This window comes from Rhinichthys klamathensis, unplaced genomic scaffold (assembly GCF_029890125.1).
Source record: "Rhinichthys klamathensis goyatoka isolate OS25496 unplaced genomic scaffold, OSU_Roscu_1.1 h1tg000240l_1, whole genome shotgun sequence".
Lineage (NCBI taxonomy): Eukaryota > Metazoa > Chordata > Actinopteri > Cypriniformes > Leuciscidae > Rhinichthys > Rhinichthys klamathensis.
The window spans coordinates 2,061,128-2,071,742 of record NW_026606762.1 but is presented as its reverse complement, the minus strand read 5'-3'; positions in this window follow the sequence as shown (position 1 = coordinate 2,071,742).

The following is a 10,615-nucleotide window of genomic DNA, read 5'->3' as shown; positions in this document are numbered from 1 at the left end:
GAAAAATGCGGAAAAATCCAAACTTTAAGGACACCAATTTTCTTTGTGTATGAATAATGTATCATAAATAAATAAATGTTCTTCCTTAAAATACAGGGTGCATAAGCCCCCCTATGTTAAATTCCCATAGAGTCAGGCAGATTTTTATTTTTAAAGGCCAGTTATTTCATGGATCCAGGATAATATGCATCCTGATAAAGTTCCCTTGGCCTTTGGAATTAAAATAGACCCACATCATCACACACCCTTCACCACACCTAGAGATTGGCATGGGGTACTTTCCATAAGATCATCTTTCAATGCAAATCAAACCAGCTATTAGGCTAACTGAAATAACACCATGCCAATCTCTAGGTATGGTGAAGGGAATGTGATGATGTGGGGATATTTTAATTCCAAAGGCCAAGGGAACTTTATCAGGATGCATATTATCCTGGATCCATGAAATAACTGGCTTTTAAAAATAAAAATCTGCCTGACTCTATGGGAATTTAACATAGGGGGGGCCTGACTTATGCACCCTGTATTTTAAGGAAGAACATTTATTTATTTATGATACATTATTCATACACAAAGAAAATTGGTGTCCTTAAAGGTTGGATTTTTCCGCATTTTTCTAATTAAGGCATTAAGATCAATTTCCAAAAGATGATTTTTTATTCCTCTTTTTAGGTAACTTTAGCATGGGGGTAATAACTTATTCACACCACTGTATCATATGTTCTTTTTGTTATATGTTTTTGTAACGTTTTAAACGGTTTTGATATTTTTACTATTTGCAATGGTTACTTTTTACTATTTTTATAAGTGTGATTTTTGGAATTTAATTGTTTTAAAATCAATTTGGGTCAGTTTGACCTTCAAACATCATAATAGTTCTTTCAGTCATGACAACTCTTGAATTGAATTATTTCAAACCTCATTTATTGGCACGGGGCACGGATACATAAGCTTGATTTTGATGGACGAGATCTGCTGTATGGTTACATGAAATACTTCTGATTGGCGTTGGAAGAACCAATCAGTGTGTGTAACTTGTTAAGAGTTTCATGATTGAACTGTGTATTAAATATTATATTGAACCCACAACAATTAAAAAACAAAAGCATACAAACATTTATTGTCAATGTTTTCAATTAATTTCAATATTCAGCTGTATACATTCAGGCGGTCACATTAGCGATATTTCAGCAAAGTCTCGAAAAGGTCAAAAAAGGTCATTTGTCGATATAAAGTGGCGGTTTATAAAAAAGCACAGCTCACACAAAAGCCACTTTCTGTTTTCAAGCAACTTTCTGTTGATCAATGCAGCAAATTCGTGTGACCGTGAAGTTGAACATGGGAATTTTTTCACCAAATTAAGGCCTTGTCCACACGGACACGGGTATTTTTATAACCGGAGTTTTTCCTACAGCGTTTAAAAAAAAAATCCCGTCCACACATGCTCGGTCTCCGTCTACATGAAAACGCAAAAACACGCTATCAAGCGCGGTCAAGAGCATGCCACGCCAGCAGGCGGCGATATAAACCTTAACCGTAAAGCCACGTTGGCCAATCAGAAGCGCAAATCTGACGTCAAACACAGCGGATAACGGCGCACACTCTGACGTCGCAAGGCAAAAACCCCGGTTTCACTGTCTACACGACAACACTGTAACCGGCGTTTCTGAAAATCCTCACCCTGGCAGGGGTTTTCAAAAATGTTCGGTTTCAGTGCGTTTTCCTGTGGACGAACGGTCGAACCGCGTAAAAAAAGTCACGGTTATATAAATACCCGTGTCCGTGTGGACAGGGCCTTACAGTAATGGCTTGATTGGTTTAGGGTAACGATTGCATGTTACCACTTTTAACAGTGTATAGGCCTGTTCACACCGGGACGAATTTCGCGCGCGTTATTCGCCGACGTTTAACGCCTCGTGACTAAACAAAGGGTGCCTATGTGAGTGTGCACACCGACACGAGAAACGCCACGCGTAAAAGCGTCATTTTTTAAAAAACGCCTCGGGTTCGTTTTTTTGATTTGACGCGCTGCGTCAAAAACTATCCGACCAATGAGATTGGCGCTTCTGCTCACGTGTCTGGAGCATCTGAAGTTACAGTAAAACACAACTTGGGGGCGCTCAAACACAAAACGGTCTTGCCGAGCACACATACGTAACGGCAAAGAAGATATACGCCAAGTTGCGTCTACACTGCCAGGAAGAAATAAGACGAGGAAGATGCAAGGCAAGATGAATGTAGAGCTGCTGGTCTCGTTGGTGTCGGAACATAAAGAACTATATGACAAACGCGACAGCGACTACAAAAATCTTGATAAAAGACAATGTTATGGAGTGGTATTGCAGAGCAAATGGGCGCCATCTAATGTCAGGGAATGAATTTGCATGTTCACTCGGCTCATCGTCAGCGAAAATCGCTTGGGTGTGAACACAAAAAACGCGTTGAAAAACGCTGCCGAATAACGCGCGCCGATATTCGTCCCGGTGTGTACGAGCCTTATGAGTGGAGAGAAAGAAAGGTCCAGTGCAATAATTTCACAGAAAGTCTCATAGTACTGACAAGCACAAAAGTAACGTATCAGTCCTAAAAATTTTAGGTTGTCTGTCTGTTGGTCCCTTTTTTCGTGAAGCTACTAAATTGCAGACCCGCATTACAGTCTGTCCGGGCATATGAAGTGTTTTTTTTTTTTTTTTAGTTCTCCCTATCATGTACTTTGGCTGGTGTTAAGTGCTGGTGTTTAATACGAAACGTGTGTTTAGTAGAGTCTGCAACAATTGCCTTTCGATAAACCTTTGTTCTGACGCATTCTCTGCCGCCCCATTATCACGAGAGGTAGGGGATTTAGTGGCAAGTGTGTCTTCATCACAGAAGAGCCTTTGAGAGCAGAAATAACAGAGAAGAACACCTGTGCAATCGAGCGTCCTGCGCGAAGGTGTCCTGAATTGTGGTGTCCCCACCATTAGCAACCCGCTGCAATTACCTTCCCCCGAGTTTCCTTCTTATCCCTCCCTTCATAATATCAAACAAGACCATGAGAGCGTTTCTGCTTCACCGAGCCAGAACCGCTGTTTACTCACAAATACAAAGGGGTGAGGCGAGGAGCCACGGAAATAGCTGCTAAATGCTTGACTCTCACTGGCCAAGCATCTGATCTGAGCTTCTATTGATTTGTGCTAAAGATCCTGGTCATTACGAGTAATTGATTCCAGCATCTAAGCAGTGTCTTTAGAGAATTATTAGAATGCCTCTGGCATTTATTCCCACCAGAGAGTGCTTTTGAAGCTTTTTACATGTTACGTTTTATTAGCAAAGGCTTGTGTTGGTAGAATAGAAATTGCAATGGGCTAGTGTTTACATTTTTTTTATTTTTATAAAATGGTTAGTTTAGGTTCTGTTTGGTGATTTAGGTAGCCTTGTGTAACACAACCTTTATTACTGAAGGCCTTGGCTCTGTTGAGTGCTGCTGGGATAAGGTATTTTTGTAGGTCAACATTTTAGCATTTCTGGTACCATCGTTCATGAGATCAATGGGTTTTTGCTAAAATAGGTTCTGTGGTCTAAAATACACTCACCTAAAGGATTATTAGGTGCACTCTTTTCAATTTCTCATTAATGCAATTATCTAATCAACCAATCACATGGCAGTTGCTTCAATGCATTTAGGGGTGTGGTCCTGGTCAAGACAATCTCCTGAACTCCAAACTGAATGTCAGAATGGGAAAGAAAGGTGATTTAAGCAATTTTGAGCGTGGCATGGTTGTTGGTGCCAGACGGGCCGGTCTGAGTATTTCACAATCTGCTCAGTTACTGGGATTTTCACGCACAACCATTTCTAGGGTTTACAAAGAATGGTGTGAAAAGGGAAAAACATCCAGTATGCGGCAGTCCTGTGGGCGAAAATGCCTTGTTGATGCTAGAGGTCAGAGGAGAATGGGCCGACTGATTCAAGCTGATAGAAGAGCAACTTTGACTGAAATAACCACTCGTTACAACCGAGGTATGAAGCAAAGCATTTGTGAAGCCACAACACCCACAACCTTGAGGCGGATGGGCTACAACAGCAGAAGACCCCACCGGGTACCACTCATCTCCACTACAAATAGGAAAAAGAGGCTACAATTTGCAAGACCTCACCAAAATTGGACAGTTGAAGACTGGAAAAATGTTGCCTGGTCTGATGAGTCTTGATTTCTGTTGAGACATTCAGATGGTAGAGTCAGAATTTGGCGTAAACAGAATGAGAACATGGATCCATCATGCCTTGTTACCACTGTGCAGGCTGGTGGTGGTGGTGTAATGGTGTGGGGGATGTTTTCTTGGCACACTTTAGGCCCCTTAGTGCCAATTGGGCATCGTTTAAATGCCACGGCCTACCTGAGCATTATTTCTGACCATGTCCATCCCTTTATGGCCACCATGTACCCATCCTCTGATGGCTACTTACAGCAGGATAATGCACCATGTCACAAAGCTCGAATCATTTCAAATTGGTTTCTTGAACATGACAATGAGTTCACTGTACTAAAATGGCCCCCACAGTCACCAGATCTCAACCCAATAAAGCATCTTTGGGATGTGGTGGAACGGGAGCTTCGTGCCCTGGATGTGCATCCCACAAATCTCCATCAACTGGAAGATGCTATCCTATCAATATGGGCCAACATTTCTTTCAGCACCTTGTTGAATCAATGCCACCTAGAATTAAGGCAGTTCTGAAGGCGAAAAAGGGGTCAAACAGAGTATTAGTATGGTGTTCCTAATAATCCTTTAGGTGAGTGTACATCAGTACTCCATTTTGATTGTTTTTAAAAACGTACTTATCTCGTAAAAAAAATGCATTGCTAACAAGTGGCTAAATGGACGACAGAGTTTGTCAGAGACATTAAAAGCCATGTCGCCAAACAGGGAAACTCATCTCTACACAAATCCACTTTTACAGCCTCATTGTGTTAATCATGTTATCAGCCAATCAGACTTTGACTTTTGTTCTTCGAGAAAGCAGTTTAGTATGAAACAGTTATTAACCGGACTGTGGGCATGTGGTTTAGGTAGTTAGCATTTTTTGTAACTTGATTAAAGGTACACTATGTAACTTTTTATGTTCAAAATGTAAAAAAATAATGTTTAATTTGTACGTAATGAATCCATCTTCCAAACCGTGTTTTTGTCTTATCCTGAATCACTAAAGTTGGCTACTCGGTGTTCTCTCCATATTTACTCAGAAACCCTCCACCTTCCCCAGCTCCACCTGTATAGATCTGCAACCGGTAATTCATGTACGCTATATTGTACAGCCGCAGCATGTCTTACTTGTCTCTCTGTTTTCTTTAGTCGGGTAGAACTGATTTCAAAATACCTTTTATTGAAAACCCATTTTCCGACGATGAAGTACCCCTTTAAACGTGACCATATTCACAATAAAGCACATCCTCTTGTGTTTATTGCTTGTAAAATATGTTCCTTTTAACACATGAAACACTTGTAATTACATGCATGATAAATTCATTTTGATCATTTTGCCACTGCTCTGGTTAATGTAGTCGCTAAAACTCACTTCGTGCCATTTTTGTAGCCTTGTGTCACTGATCTAATCAGCCCTCACATCTGGTTTTAATCATATTTAATGGATAAGTTGTGCCAGAAGCTATTCCCAGTTTAAGATCGCCTTGACAGATCCTGTTTGTTTATGAAAACTCATTCTGAGCCTCACCGTTGAGGGTTTGGGAATATGAAATGGAAATAAGTTGCTTAATTAAATCATTTCTTGCCAAATTGATGTGCTGTATGTCTTAGTGCGACTTTCAATGTTTAAATAAATGTAAAGTGGCACTGATGAATGGACTGTCATTAGGTGGAAATCTCACTCTTCCACATTTCACTTTGCTCCTCTTACATTAAACTAATAGCATGCTCTCAGAAATAGGGACAACACAAAAGAACACTATGATGTTCCCCTTTTCGGCGTGCTGGTCTGTCGTATAGCATGTGTGGCTAATCCTTTTCTGGCAAGGATTGGCTATTAAACCCCCCTTCTTTTCTCTCTTAGAGCAACATCAGCAGCGGAATATGATCATAGCTTTATTTGTTGCGTCCCTGCAGTGTGGGATTGTCACAGTGACATGCCTCTGAGTACCAGGAGGACCATCAAAGGCCGTAGCCATTGATCCATATCTTCAAACACTGCATTACAGAATTGAATTAAAGAGACATTTAGTCCACAAACATTTGGACATCAAAAACCTCAGCTGTTGCCTGGAGACTAGTGCTCTTCCTGGTTCTCAGCCAGAACACAGCAGCCGGGGATGGTACTGTAACACTGTGACATCTGAAACCTCAGAGGACGCATTCAAATGGTTTTTTTTGTTTATTTTGCGCCACTATTAAATGCTTTATTATCAACATGTATTTTGACTCAGATTGCGCCGTGTTGAGGAGAGGTGCGTCACTACTTTTCCAGCTGACTAGTATTGCTGAAATTGAAGGGAGGCTTCAGGTCACATCTAGGTGCTTGATGATTGATGATTAGCTGTTTTTACTTTTGACCAGAAGCAACCCTTACATTTATGGAACCTTTCAAATGCTCAAATGGTTCTTTAGTGTAAAAACGTTCTTTATATAATTAAAATGTTCTTCACACACACACACACACACACACACACACACAAAAAGCTAATTTTGAAAGTCACCATGAAATAAAAATGGACAATTCTTATTTTTTATGGAATATTGAAGTATTTTTTATAAACTATTTATCCATGCACATCATTTTTTTGATGTTTTTTTTAATGCATGTACGCTTGTAATACTTAATCAAAATGACTGGTTTCACTTTATTTTGATGGTCCCTTTAAAACAATATCAGAGCCTGTCTAAGGAGAGCCTGGCCACTCCCTATTAATTAAGTCCTATTGTACCGAATTTTGGTTGTAGTTCCACTAGAGTTCCACTGGGGGCGATCGCCCGAGTGCAAAATGGGAGTCTATGGAGCTAGACGGCTAAATTAGTTTCTTTCACCCGATTGCCGTTGAGAAATTTCAGATTTTATTGTAGGTTTTGCAAGTTCAACATGGGTTATAAGTCGAAAGTTGAATGAACGAGTACTTATGTCCTTTCGATTTCTTACAGGTTGAGTTGTTATTGCCCATAACACGCTAGTATTCTGCTAATGAACGCTGGTTGGTCAGTGAAGGACTGATTACGACCAGAGATACCGCTTGATGGCATCCGAAGCGGGACCAGAATGTTAAGAAATTTAGTTTAACAAAAACTCTTCTAGCACGTGCCAGCTGTGTTGTCGATGACTCGAGAGGAAAAAAAAGTGCAGAGCGCGAAAGCACCAAAGTGACTGAAGGATTGCCGTAAAGCAGTATCTCTGGTCGTACAATATGACGTCATTGACATTTTAAAAGACTTTTTAAAGCAAATAAGTGACTCTAAAAAATCTAACACCCAGCAATGTGTAATTTCTTTGCATCTCCTTTCTAATACAACATTCAAATTACTAGACAAAAAATTATATCCCGAGAAAAGTGGATTTTGAGGGGTATAGCTCCATAGACCTCCATTCATTCTGCACTCGTCCTGTGAGCGCCCTCATATGGAACTAGAGTGGAACTGCGACCAGTTCAGAAGCCGGAAGTTTACTGAGAGTGAAAGTTCTCCCCTTATTAGACATTCTCTGACAATATGTTGACTTTAAGAAACATTGCACCTACAAGTCTACCAACTCTCATTAGAGTGTTAGTAGAGTATTAGTAGACTGGTAGGGTTCTGGTTAAAATAAGTTGACATGTAGTTGGAAAGCTACTTATAGTCTGTAGAATGTCTGTTGGGGAGCATCACGATAAAGAGTTAGCAGATATAAGCATTCATCCTACTGAAATCCAGCGACAGGAAGCAAACCACAGCTCGCAGGATATCAGCACCCCTGTCATTGACGAAAGGAGGGCTTGCACAGTTAGTGATGAACATATTCATACTTGTGAACCCGGTCAGGCTAACCAGCATAAGAGAGAAAAGAACCTCAACGGGTATAGGCCTGGAGTTAGATGGCCAAGAGCTTGTGAGAAAACTGCATGGGACACGGTAAACACAGATCTATGCTTTGCATTGGAAAGATTAACTGGTACAGTTGAAAAGAAGCTGGATAAATTTGGGGACATCATTTACGCATATGGAAGTGAGAGGTTTGGTGTGGAAAAAAGGAAGGAAAAAGTACAAACTACTCCTGGAATGTCTAGACGGCAGCAGAAAATTGAAGGGTTAGTTAGAGAAAGGAGACAGCTGAGGAAGCAATGGAAAAGAGCAGAACAAAGTCAGAAGGAGGGACTCAATCTCTTACAAAGGGCCATAAAAGATAAGCTGGCAACATTACGCAGAGCTGAGCGCCTACGGAAACGCTACAAAAAGAAGGAACGTGCGAGGGCTAATTTCTATAAAGACCCATTCAAATTCGTAAAGAAGTTATTCACCAGTGAGAAGAATGGCACTTTAAAAACATCTAGGATTGAGCTAGAGAGATATTTGGAGGACACGCATACAGATGAAAAAAGGCATGAGCCTATGTCAATTCCATCAGACATACCACCTATCAACCCACCGGAATACCAAATGGAGGTCTGTGCACCTAAGTGGAAAGAGGTAGAGCAGGCTGTGAGAAAGGCAAGGGCTTCATCATCTCCAGGGCCTAATGGAGTTCCGTACAGAGTGTACAAGAGTGCTTCAGGAGTTCTGCGAATTCTGTGGAAATTGATAAAAGTGGCATGGGAAAAACAGGTTGTACCTAGAGCATGGCGCAGAGCAGGTGGAGTCTTTATACCTAAAGAAAAAGATGCTACAAGCATCAGTCAGTTTCGTCCTATTTCACTATTAAACGTTGAGGGTAAGATTTTCTTCAGCATTGTTGCCCAGAGATTGTCCACCTACCTGTTAAAGAATGGCTTCATTGACACCTCAGTTCAAAAAGCGGGTATTCCAGGGTTCTCAGGATGCTTAGAACACATCAATGTTATCTGGCAACGAATTCAGTCAGCTAAAAAGGAGAGGAAGGAGCTCCATGTGACATTCCTGGATTTGGCTAATGCATATGGTTCAGTGCCACATGAGCTTCTTTGGGCAGCATTTGATTTTTTCAGAGTACCAATGTCAATAACAAATTTAGTGAAAGCCTATTTTGGAGATTTGCAATTCAGTTTCTCAACTCCAAAATTCAGCACTGCATGGCAATGCCTAGAGGTTGGAATAATGGCAGGATGCACCATTTCTCCACTGGCTTTTACCATGGCGATGGAAGTAATCATGAGGGCATCAAGATGGGTAGTAGGAGGAGAGCGCTTGGCTTCTGGGATGCGACTACCACCAATCAGAGCATACATGGATGACATGACAACCATGACTACAACAGTAGCCTGCACTAATCGGTTATTGGGGAAGTTAACAGATAATATTGAATGGGCACGAATGAAATTTAAGCCCTCTAAATCAAGGAGCATCTCGATAGTTAAAGGAAAGGTAGTAGATAAAACATTCTTCATTAATGGTGAGGCAATACCAACAGTTTCTGAGAAGCCAGTGAAGAGTCTTGGGAGATGGTACGATGGGGATCTAAAGGACACAGTTCGGGTGGGAGAAGTTAGACGACAAGCAGTGGAAGGGTTGAAGAGCATAAACAGCTGTGCTCTACCTGGTAAACTAAAACTCTGGTGCTTTCAGTTTGGTCTACTGCCGAGGTTGCTGTGGCCACTGACCGTGTACGAGGTTTCTTTGACAACAGTGGATAAGCTGGAAGCGTTGGTAAGTTCATACATCAGGAAATGGTTGGGAGTTCCACGCTGCCTCAGCAGAGTAGGACTTTATAGTAAAGGAATATTGCAGCTGCCAGTCTCTGCTTTAACTGAGGAGTTCAAGTGTGCCAAGGTCAGACTGGAAATGACCTTAGTAGAGTCACGCGACAAATGTGTAAGGGAGGCAGCCCCTGTGTTAAAAACAGGTAGAAAGTGGTCAGCAAAGAAATCTGTAGTAGAGGCAAAGGCTGCCCTTCAAATTAGGGATATCGTGGGACAGGTACAGCATGGAAGAGGGGGTTTTGGGCTCAGTTTAGCTCCTCCTAAATGGCACAAGGCAGGCCCAGCTCAAAGGAGGAAGCTGGTAGTCAACGAGGTGCGACAGCAGGAGGAGAGGATGAGGTGTATAAAGGCCATTTCACAGGCCAAGCAGGGAGAGTGGATGAGATGGGAGAGTGTGGAACAACGTAAGATGGGCTGGCAAGACCTTTGGTCAATGGAAGAGAGTAGGATCAGTTTCCTTATTAGGTCAACATATGATGTTCTCCCATCACCGCAGAACCTAAACCTCTGGGTAGGAGAGGATCCCTCTTGTCCTTTGTGTTCATCACCTGCCACATTAAGGCACATTTTGACAGGATGTAAGGTGGCTCTTAGCCAAGGTCGGTTTACTTGGCGCCATGACCAAGTACTGCGATGTTTGGCTTTAGCATTAGAAGCCAAGCGTAACATGACCAATAAGTTGCCACCTGTTCTAGCAAAACATTACACGCAGAAGACAATATTCCTCCGCCCAGGCGAGCAACCACCAAGAAAAGGTGTTAACACCAATT